Consider the following 12,899-nt stretch of genomic DNA (forward strand, 5'->3'; position numbering starts at 1 on the left):
TCAAACAGTGCCCGAATTGTGTTATGACAGCTGAACATTCTATGATCCATCTTTTGGAAAGTGCTGTGAAGAATTGTGAAATGGTATCTAGTGTGGTTCCAGGCTGTCATGGATGGAGATGATCATCACATTGACCACTTTTTGTAATCTGGAACGTAAACTTGGTATGCAGTTGACAAATGTTACCCTCATATGTGGAAATTAAAATGTGTTTCCACGCATTGTTTCTCTTCCACATGACATTTCAAATGTTTCCACAAAGTTTCACTGTGCTACGATCACTCATTTTTTGTAGGGGCTACCTCAAGTACCAAACGTTTCATTATTATAAACCCCCACTCCCTCGTATTACAAAATAATCAAAACAGTGAATTAGTTACCAGTAGGTGATCGCTAAATCACCTAAAATGAAAAGCATATTTCTAAAGAATGTTACTATTACTCTCATTTCACAACTTCAAGCACAATTTCAAGGTGGGTTACAATGATAATCACACCTCGCAATCAATAACGCTACAGGAAATTTTGTTGGAAAAGAAGATCAAATGTAATTGTGTCAGTTAGCTAACACCACAGTCTTGCATCAGAGCAAGAAGAAACGGATTACATCGCTGAATTTGTTCATCTTACTGCATTTCTCTCTGTTTAGAGCTACACATGTCTTCTTTCACACAGCATATGAATGCATGGTTCTGCTTCCTGTGTTAACTCAGAACAATAACAGTGTCTGCGTAGATGTGAAAATTTTCCTTTCTGCTCCTACAGTGTCTTATGGTTCACCTGTAGTGCTCAGTCATATACTGAGATGTGTTAGGTATCTGTGCCTTGAAGATAAAATTAGGAAATATTGCAGATCATCTCAACCTCTCACTTTGTTTAAACTATTCAGTGTTTATTTCTAAAAGTGTTACAGTCAGCCACACAAGAAATGGCTTACACCTAGCTGTGAACATCACAGTCCAACATTAGCAAATTACTTATATGAATATAATCTACATTAACTCTTTACTCCCTGTTAATGCAATGGAGGCTGAGTTCAAATATACACCTTTTGCACCTGCTCACAGGCAAAGCTTAGTCCTGGTGTCAACAGTGAGAACTGCTTCGGCTATGTTCACTGCTGTCAAAGGCTCCACTGTCAACTGCCCTCCCACCTCCAACCCCACTCACTCTCACCCAATCACATGTACATTTTATGAGTAGGTCGCACTTTGGATATTTATGAGGATCACAAAGAAAGTAATCCACCTCTTTTTTTTCTTCAACAGTTATTTATTGAACACAATGAAACATACACACAAGAAAGAGTCCCTATATTTCCACATAATCTCCTTCCTCTTCTATGGCTTTCCTTCAGTGAGACACAAGGGCATGTACGTCCTTTCGATACCACTGCTTGTCATGTTCATGAAGCCATTTCTTCACTGTGGGAATCACCTCTCCGTCATCCTCAAATGGTATCCTTTAATGAACCAATGTCAAGGCTGTACAGTAGAGTAACACTGTCCCACCATGTTTAGTGATGTGTTCCAAAGTCCTCAAACGTGTGTGGCCAGGTATTATCATGTTGAATCAATCACCTGAGGTATTGATTGCATCCACACTTCCTCTGCTGGTTGATAGCATCAGTGCCAACTGCTGAGTTATGAGTCAGTCTTTGTGAATGAGTATGTCAGCAAGATGCATGTTGTCAAATGTGACAGCCATGGGTGGCCTCCCTGAGTGCTGCAAATCCCAGAGGTCTGCCAAACCACCATCGTGTAGTGGCCTCACCCACCTTGCCCAGCAACCAACGGTACTTCTGTCAATTGCAGGTGCTCAATAAACAGCACTCAAATGTTTGTGAATTTTCCAAACAGTTTGTTTATTTGCACTAAGAAATTCAATGATGACACGCTGCTTGCAACAAACATCACACACAAATGTCATTTTTAAACATTTATGCAGCTACAATACCTGTTGGAGGAAATGAAAAATTTCCACACGCACTTCGGAAACTTCAAATACTGAGTACCTTAAGTTTTGGAGTCGTTGAATTCTTAATTTTTTTAAATTGTTTGGTTTTCAAGTGCAGTCTTAATAACTCAACAAATGTAATTTCGAGATGAGCTTATATTTCTTTTTCAGATACCATCCTCATGCTGAAGCAAAATCTTCAATGAATTACCACTTATTTAGCATCACACATCTACAAAGACATGGTTTTAATCACACTGACCATTTTAACACACCACAGTGGCAATCAGCTACAAAACCTCTCTCACAGCCTTTATGTACACTGCAACAGCTTCCATCCTGTAACCAGAAACAATGCAGGGCCATACTATATTAATTATAAGTCTCAGTTGATGAAAATATGGGGCTTTGTTGTTACGCCGGCACTTAACTGCAACACCTCAACAATCCCCATGACCCAAGAACATTGATCCTTATAATACTCATGGTTACATTGATTTAGCAGCTGCCATATTATCAATGCATAATTGTGCCACAGAAGTTCCCCATCAGCCACCATTACAGCCCAATTTACATGTGGTTGTGATAAATTTTTAATTAGCACATCAGAAAAATAAAGTTAGGTAAGAACATTCCTGTACTTGGCACAGCTTTTGTTGTTCATAAGAAGGTTGTCAGTTCAATCGTGAAGTTCTTCAGCCCTTCTGAGAGGCTTTCTATCCTCACTCTCAGCTGTGGTAACAAAGGATACACACTGATCAATGCAGAAGCACCAATCAGTGAAGACAACAGATGCAATCTTAAAAAAGTTGAACAGTTTTGGGACCTTCTTGAAGAACAGTTAGAGAAAATACCATCTAAGAACATGAAGATCCTACTAGGTGACTTTAACGCTCAGCTGGGAATAGAACTGCAATTCAGATCAACAATGGGAAAGTATCCTGCTCACAAGATGACTAACAGAAATGGTATAAGACTCATCAAACTGTGTCGATCCTTCAATCTTCAGATACTGTCAACATTTTAAAAACACATGCCAAGTAAACTGAAGACTTGGCGATCACCAGGCAATGTGTGTGGAGAGAAAGAGATTGAGCATGTAGCAATCTCTAGGAGAGCAACTAAGGAAATAATGAATGTTAAAGTACAGACAGGTGCCCAGTTTGACTCAGATCATTATCTCTCCAAGGCCAAAATGAATTTCATCCCTCTCAATAAGGTGCAAAAACTGGAAATAAAATTCATAAATATGATGTTGCGAAGCTCAAAATCAATCAAAACATATTGGAATAATACCACCAGCAATTGACATTTGATTCCCATAAATGGATGCACACCGTCTCCAAGATCCAACAAGCAGCTAATACTGCAACCCTGACAGCTAAAAAGAGAAAGCATAGATGGTGAAATGAGGTTTGTGATGAGATGGTGGCCCAAAGAACAAATGCATGGAAAATGTGGAAGTCAACCAGGAGACCTGAAGATTTTGATGTATTCCATGAAGTTCAAAAATATGCAGCCAGAACACTATGAAGGGCTAAGCAATTGTATGAGAAACAGCAGTTAGAACAGATTGATCAGGATTCCTGGAACAACAATGCCAGAGACTTCTATCAGATGTTCAAATTGAATTTGAAAGGATACCAAGCCCCTAGTCTTTGTTTTAGAGACGAAAATGGAAAGCTAGGCCTGACCAACAAAGAAAACTGCACGATCATGTCTCCTTATTTTGAAAACCTACTTAATTGTGATGAACCGAAAGAAAGATTCCCTGTATGTGCCCTGATCCACAAATTACCCAACTCATCTCCACCTAGTAAAGAGAAGATCAAAGAAATCAACAACAGCCTTAAGAATAATAAGGCAGCTGGAGAGGATTCAATGGTGGTGGAACAATTGAAGCTGTCAAATAATGAAACTCTAGATGTACTAGTCCAACTTTTTGAGGAGATCTGGAGAGCTGGGATGATACCAACTGAATGGCAGTCAGCTTTAATCCATCCTCTACACAAAAAAGGCGGTGAAAAGAATGTCAGTAACTATAGGGGCATCTCATTAGTATCTGTTCTATATAAGACTCTCTCCAAAGCAATTCAAAACACAATAGAAGGTCATCTTGACCAACTGATTGGGGAATATCAATCTGGTTTCCAAAAGGGCCAATCTTGCCCAGAACAGATCTTTAACCTGAAGAACATCACCAGGTACAAAAAAAACTGCAGGAAATAACTACGTGGTCATGTTTGTTGATTTTCAAAAGGCACATGACTCCATCGACCGACAGGCTTTAATTAATATTTTGGAAGAGTTTGGTGTGGATGATACATCAAGAAAGCTGATCAAACAAACTCTCACTAACACTGTGTCAAAAATAAAATTTATGGGTGAGATATCAGAACTCTTTACATTCAGAGTAGGCATAAGACAAGGAGATGGACTATCCCCACTCCTTTTCAACTGTGTCTAGGAAAACGTCATTCGAGAGGGGAGAAAGTTGTCAGCCCAAGAAGAAACAAATGAAGAACGGTTCAGACTTGTTCCTAAGAACAAAGGAGTGTACATTGACTGCTTGGCCTTTGCAGGTGACCTGACCATTTTTGCTAACAACATAGAGTCAGCAGCAAACAAGATCAATAGGCTGCCAGAAATTGCTGAAGAAGTTGGACTCCAGATCTCTATTCAAAAGACAAAATATATGACGAACATCTTTGATGGACCTGAATGGATGATCACCAGTCTGGGAAAAATCGGACGAGTTGAGAATTTCAGGTATCCTGGTAAAGTCATCCAGGAGAATGGATTGGAAGAAGAGGCAATTACTGTCAGGATGAGGAAGCTAGACCAAACATACCAACTGACAAGGAATACCTATAACAAAAAGTCTATGAGTACAGGGGCCAAGTTCCAACTTTATAATACAGCTGTAACAAGGTCAAGCTGAGCGGCTGAAAAAGTGAGAGCATAGGGTATTAAGGAAAATCCTAGGTAATAGATGGGTTGATGGACTATGGCAAATGAGAGCAAATAAGGACTTGTACAGCAAGACAGAACCTATCACAGAGTCCATTAAGAAAAGACGATTATTATTTTATTGTCATCTCATGAGGGTGGACGGTGACCAACTAACAAAAAGAATATGGAGTTTCATCCAATTTAAGAAAACAAGGCCAAGATGGCTAGAAGACTGAAAAATATCTTAAGCAGATCGGTATCTCAGAGAGAGAAATTCATGACAGGAACAAATTTAGAAGATTGGTGAACAACTACCAAGGTTTTAAAATGGCATCAACATCCGAAAGATGGAGAGGACCATTATCTGAAGAGCAGAAATGGGCACTTCTTGGTGGGCTCAGAAGATACCTGCGGGAAGTCAAAGATGGAACAAGAACAAGACCTAGACACTAAAAATGAAATTGGTTGTTACCATGCAGTCCATATAAGCTCAACTCGATAGTAAAAAGGTAGATAATTAAAGTATTGTGTGTTTGCATGTATTTATCTGCACTTCTGGTACGCAATGAAACCCCACGCCAAAGTACTGAAGCACTGAGCTACAGGAGCCAAAATAAAATCTAAGGAAACCTTTATTTACAATAATTGTACGCAGTTTTTATGCTTGAACATTTTTCTATTATTCCATATACTCGGCATTTTGATCAATGCATTTTTGTAAATGCTGTAGCAGTTTTTGTATGCCCACACCATACCAGACTAGAGTGTGTGCCAGCACTCAAAATAACTATTGTTAGTATTCCTGAGTGACATGACCTAACAAAAACATCTTGTGTAAATAAAGAAATAGAAATTACAAATCGTAAAATTGAGAAAATGTGCAAACTGTTCTGCAACATTAGCTTTCTTAAAGCCGCCACTCTAAGAGAAGACTTCACACCGCATGGTATGCACAGGAACAGCAGTGGCAAATCTAGATTGTCTGACTTAATACTGGAAAACTTAAATCAATTCAATGAATCACAGCGTCCACCAATAGCAATAAGTATGGTGGAGCCTAATCTAGGATCACAGAGTGGTACAACTGCAGTGACTTCGGATAAATTGAGAAACAATTCAAGTAAAGAAATCGACATAAATGATTTGTCGAGCTCAGTTTCTACTACATCAATTGTCTCATCATCAGTGGAAGTGTCATTAACTCCAGCTACAGCAACTACAGCACCAGAAACATTAACTGTAGCAGGATCAACAACTAGATCACAGTACTCCATCAAAGCTACCGTAGTGTCACCAAGGCCTGCAGCAGTCTACAATCAAAAGAGTGGAAGTCTCATTGACTCAGTGGAAGTGTCATCAATCAAAAGAGTGAAAGTGTCATCAACTTCAGACACATCAACTACAGCACCTGAAACATCAACTGCAGCAGGATCAACAATTAGATCAGAGTGTTCCATCAAAACTACTGTAGTGTCACCAAGGCCTGCAGCAGTCTACAATCAAAAGAGAAGCTTGATGCCTAGAAAACCTGCTCTACTAAATCAAGATTTTTTTATGGTTTCACAACAAAAAGGGGAAAACCAGAACTTAGGTAAGTCAGTCAGAAATGACACTCTGCAAAAGATCAATTATCTAACGAGTATGTGCAAAAACTCACCCATCTTGAAACCTAGCAACTCACTTCCTCAGAAAGTCAATACTAAATGTGGCAAACTGTGTATTTTCCATCAAAATATAAGGGGGCTAAGAAGTAAACTAGAACTGTTGACAATGAATATTAGTGACAGTAATAATATTGATAATGCTGATATCCTTTGTTTTACTGAACACCATGTAAAGGAGGGTATCAGTATGCTGAATCTAGATGGTTATCAAATTGTCTCTCACTTCTGTAGAATCAGTGTGCAGATGGGTGGTGTAATAATATAAGTAAAAAAGAATATAATGTATAGATCTCTAGAGCTCACAAAATACTGTTTTTATCAGCATTTTGAAGCTTGTGGTATAGAAATTAGCAACAAGACCCTGTCATTCATTGTGGTAACAATGTATAGGGGCCCATCAGAAAAGCAATGCATGTTCTTTAAGCAACTTGAATCTCTTCTATCCCATATATATTCAAAAAATAAAAATACTGCAGTCTTAGGAGACTTTAACATTAACTTTCTAGATTATGATAGTAGTACAGCTGACCTGCTACATATAATGAACACATACACCCTCACACCCATGGTAGACTTCCCCACAAGAGTTACAAACTACTGTTCAAGTCTTACAGATAATATTTTCATTGATGAGAATAGAAACACCAATGCAACAGTAAAACAAGTCCTAAATGGTCTTTCAGACCATGGTGGCCAATTGCTAACTATCAATGATATATGCCCACACAAGAAGAACAAAGTCTGTAAAAGATCATTTAGGGTAATTAATAATGAAAATCTCATGATCTTTAACAGTTATCTTAAACTCATTGACTGGAGTTCAATTTATAGAGCACTGAAAGTCAATGACTAATTTAACCTATTTATAAATGAATATATGTGCCACTTTGAAGCTGTCTTCCCACTAAGAACTGCAAAGAACAAGTACCAGAGCCATACCAGCAAAAAATGGCTCACAAAAGGAATAAAAACATCATGTAGTACTAAAAGACTGCTTTATGTTTCTCTCAGAAATACAAATGATCCTGAAATAAGAGCTCATTATAAAAGGTACTGCAAGATCTTAAATGAAGTTCTGATAAAGGCAAAAAGTATGTTCATCAAATCAACAAAATAAAAACCGTCTGGGGTATTATTAAAAGAGAAACTGGTAGTTACTCAAACGATGCAGAAACTATTGAAGTTAGACATAAGGGGAATATCACTGATAAATGTTAAAATGTTGCAAAAATTTTCAACAAACATTTTTTGACTGCAGAGGATATAATAGGGTGTAATGGTTCAAAAAATGAGGCTCCAAATCTTTTACAAAGAAGTGGACTTAGTGCAACACCCCAGATTAGCATCTCTCCTGTGACTGTTGAAATTAAGAAGATAATAAGGACCATGAAAAACAAAAACTCAACTGGTATTGATGGTATTTCCATCAAAGTGTTGAAACAGGAGCACATTTTCATTTGTGAAGTCCTGTGTCACATCTTTAATGAATCACTGAGACTAGGAATTGTCCCCGATAAACTTAAGTATGCAGCTGTGAAACCATTGTACAAGAAGAGTGACAGAAACGAAGTAACCAATTATTGTCCTATTTCACTCTTAACTTCTTTATTCAAGATTCTTGAGAAGCTTGTACACAGAAGGATTCTTGAACATCTTAGTAAATACAATATTCTCAATAAAAGTCAATTCGGTTTCCAGAAAAACATCTCAATAGAAGATGCAATATATTCTTTCACCAATGCAATTCTTGACTCAATCAATAACAAAATGTCTCCAACTGGAATTTTTTCTGACCTTTCTAAGGCATTCGAGTGTGTGAACCATGAGATTTTTCTGAAAAAGTCAGAATTTTATGGGTTAACTGCAGAAGCAGGGATGTGACTTGCCTCCTATTTAAAGGACTGGAAACAGAAAGTCATGGTAAATGACACTAATGGAGAACCAGTGTCTTCTTGGGTCACAATAAACTGTAGAGTTCCACAGGGCTCTATTCTGGGTCCTCTACTTTTCCTTATTTTCATAAATGACCTTCCAATGTGTACAAGGGCTAAGGTAAAATTTACTTTGTTTGCCGATGGCACGATGATTCTGATAGACAATCCAACAAATACTAATCTTGAAATAACTGTAAATGCAATTTTTTAGGAGACCTTTAACTGGTTTACCTCTAATGGACTATCATTAAATTTTGAAAAAACTCAATTGATTCAATTCCATACAACCCAAAATATCGAAAGCGAGATTAATGTTAAATACAATGATGGGAATTTAGCAAGAGTGAAGTCAACAAAGTTCCTGAGTCTACTTGTTAATAGCAATCGAAATTGGTCCTTACACATTCCTTACCTATATAAAAAACCAAGCTCAGCAATTTACGCTATTTGTGCAATTGTTTCCTTCAGTGACAAATACTTTGAAAGCTGCCTATTTTGGTTATTTTCATGCCCTGGTGGCCTATGGAATTATATTCTGAGGAAACCAGCCAAAGGCAAACAAAATCCTCATAGCCCAGAAAAGTGTCATTAGGATTCTGTGTGGTGACAATTACAGACATTCCTGCAGGAAACTCTTCAAAGAGCTGAGAATATTCACAACAGTATCTCAGTAAATTTTCTCTCTCATGTGTTTCTTGAGTAAAAACCATTCCCTTTTTGAAATGAACAGCATGTATCATAACTATGACACTAGGGTAAAAAATGATCTACATCTTGAACAAAAGAATCTAAGTATGGTACAAAAAGTAGTACACTACTCTTGCATAAAAATATTTAACGCTCTCCCTCAGGCAATAAAAATGTCAATTACTGATCCACCTACTTTTAAAGATCAACTTAAACAATATCTTCTAAGTAAAACTATTTACTCACTGGACGAATTTATGTATGAGGCATGAGAATATGTGAATTGATTTTGATATATTGTAAGACTGTTCAATGTAATTTGTAACTTTTTACAAAAAACAAGTCTTGTAAACATTTTTTTCTATGTAATATATTATTCATTGTACAACCCATTATTATAAACAAATGTCTCAAATCTATGTAAATGACATGTTTTACACCCAAGCAATTTATCGGTAATGGGTCTACAGAACACAAATGAAATAAATAAATAAATAAACTGCTGCCATGCTACTGAAGATGTATCTGATCTCATCTTTCAAGTCATCGTCATCACTGAAGCATCTTCCAGACAAGTGCTCTTTCAACTTGGGAAACAAGTGGTAGTCAGTGGGCGCTAAGTCTGGGCTATATGGTGGAAGGGTCATGATGTCCCATTCAAACTGTTGCAGAAGATCCATGGTTTGAGGGATGATGTGGGGTTGAGCATTGTCATGGAGAAGGATTCTGCCCTTGCTCAACATCCCAATTCCCCATCTGAGTCTTTTTAATGTCTGACAATACCCATCAGTTCCTATTATTGTCCCATGCCCATAGATTTAACCTTAAAATACCCTACACATGCCTCCTGGGTGGGGCTAATTGAGCAACAGTTATTACAGGCAGCCAGACTATCCTTAGGATCTCCTGGCAATGACACATCCACAAAAAAGCAGAAAGAGTTCTTTTCAGAGCCCATTAATGAGAAACATTGGACCAACTATCAGACTCCATCAACTGAATATCAAAAGCATTAGCATGGACAAGTGTGACTACCTGTCAAAGTATTTTGCTGGACCATAATATCGATGTAGTCGCCATTCAGAGAACTCGTATTTCCAGCAAAGAAATATTCTGAAGCTGAGGTCGAATTACTAGATATTCTGCACTTGGTGTAACTTATCAGGAGGTGTATGGAATTGCTACATATGTCCATAACAACATAAACAAAGCTTCACTGATCTCTGTACGTGTGTAGGCAGATATACATACAGTTGTCATACAAATGCATGGTATTACTATTACAAATGTTAACAAACTACTGACAACAACATGGCCCGATTTTGTCCCACACACAGCAGAACATCCTGCAATTTACATAGGAGACTTCAATAGTCACAACGAACTTTGGAAGTACTCCAAAAATGATGAATTGGTTGAAGAGAGTGACCTTCATCTAGTGTTTGATGTCAAAGATCAAGGCATTTTCAAGTCAGCTGCTTGGGGCAAGGATTCAAATCCTGACTTATGCTTTGTTAGCTGCAACGAAAGTGGCTTTCCCATCAACACCACAAGAAAAGTGATAGATGCCTTTCCTCGCAGCCAACACAGACCTGTAATAGTACAAATCGGTGCACAGTTCCTGTCATATGATCAACCCCATAAGCTCAATGGAATTTCCAGAAAGCTGACTGGGCAAAGTTTTCAACGGAACTGGATACGACCTTTCCATCACATAAGAACTATCAGCACTTCACTGGAACAGTAACAGCAACAGTTAAAAAGTGTATGCCAATAGGATACCAAAAAGAATATGTTCCTGGATGGAATGATGAAAGTGAAACACTGTACCAACAGTTCCAGCAAAGTGGTGACCCAGTGATAGCTACAGAACTATTGTCCAGCTTGGACATGTCTGGGAGGCAGAAATGAGCAGAAACAGTAGGAAATATGGACTTTACCCACTCGAGTGGGGAAGCATGGAGTCTTTTGAGAAGACTGGGAGGAAGTGCACCAGCATGAAGAGAAAATTCTGAAGTAACACCAGACCAAATTGCTTCCCACATCATTACTACCTCAAGAGTGCCTCCCAACAAGAAACATACAAGGCATATCAGACCACATCTTCGTGACCTGAAAAAGATGGCATCTTGTTCATCTGAGTATGCCTGTCCCTTCACAGTTTCAGGCATTGACTCTGGACTGAAGGACCTCAAACCTCTTAAGGTGCCTGGATTTGATGGTATCCATCCGGAATTCCTGTCCCATATTGGAGGAAAAGCTAAGAAATGGCTGGCAAAATTCTTCATTGACATCCTGCTGACTGGTCAACTTCCATTGGAGTTTAAAAAGGTTAAGATAATATCTGTTCTGGAACCTGGCAAATCCAGCAACGTGGTTGAAAGACATCACCCCATTGCCCTTCTTAGCTGCTAGTATAAGCTTTTTGAAAGGCTAATATATAGCAGAATATGAGAATGTTCCAGTTGATCAGGCAGGCTTCAGACCAGGACAAAGCTTCTGCGACCAAATATTGTCTCACTTCCTTCATAGAGTCAGGAGACCAAATGAAGCACAAAACATCTGTGGCATTTGTTAGTCTAACTGCTGCCTTCAGCACTGTGTGTAGGGAAGGGCTTATCTATAAATTTCTCTGCATCAGACCCTGCAGAACACTGGCTCGACTGGTTAACAGCATGTTAAGAGATCAGAAGTTCCAGGTAATCACTCGAAGCAACATAAGTAATGAGAGGAAGCTAAATAACGGATTGCCCCAAGGATCAATTCTATCGCCAGTACCGTTCAATCTATCTATCTGATCTACCTGACACTTTGTCCAGAAAATTCTGGTATGCCAATGACCTGGCTCTAGCTGCTGTACAATACCAGTAAATGAAGACAACAGAAGAGATTCTAACCAATGACCTGCCTGTATTAGACAATTACTTCAAAGTCTGGAGACTCCAATCCAGTCTGAGTAAAACAGAAGTGTGTTGCTTCCATTTAAATAATTGTTTGGCGAATGTGAAACTGTAAGTAAGTTTCAGAGGCTAATTCTTCATCATAAATGGAACCCAAATTTGTTGGTGTCATCCTGGACCGTACACTATGCTTGAAACACCACCTTCTTAACTTAGCTCAAAATTTGAGGACTCATTACAAATCCTCCATAAGCTATGCAGAACTACCTGGGGATCTTCAGCAACCACCCTGCGATCTTCAGCTCTGGGTTTGGTGTACTCAAGTGCACCTTTTTGGATGCACCGTTTTTGATGAAGTCATCATACATGGCTTGCTGACACTCAGCTGAATACATCAATGTGCATAATATCTGGCACAATGAAATGTACTCCAGTATAATGCCTCCTGATCTATGCAGATGTACTGCCCTTATGAGAGAAGATCTCCAGGAATTCTAAACTACCCGTGCATAGCAACCTGCCACTTTTGAATTGTAAGAGACAAATCACGCCATCCAATCCTGTACGATGCTGCTGATATGGTTGCTAAGGATTTCAAAATTCCTTGAAGAATGGAAATATCAGTGGGAAGCAGTGACAGATGTGCAACTGCCTATCTTCTCAGGTGCTAAACTTCCAAGTTGATTCGACCAACCACGCAAGACCTGGACTACCTCAATCCGCACTGGCCATGACTGATGTGGGGATGTTCTCTACAAGTGGAAGAAACTGCCTAATCCAGCCTGTGACTGCGGGGCTCCATACCA

The sequence above is a fragment of the Schistocerca piceifrons genome, chromosome 9, assembly GCF_021461385.2.
Source record: "Schistocerca piceifrons isolate TAMUIC-IGC-003096 chromosome 9, iqSchPice1.1, whole genome shotgun sequence".
Taxonomy (NCBI): domain Eukaryota; kingdom Metazoa; phylum Arthropoda; class Insecta; order Orthoptera; family Acrididae; genus Schistocerca; species Schistocerca piceifrons.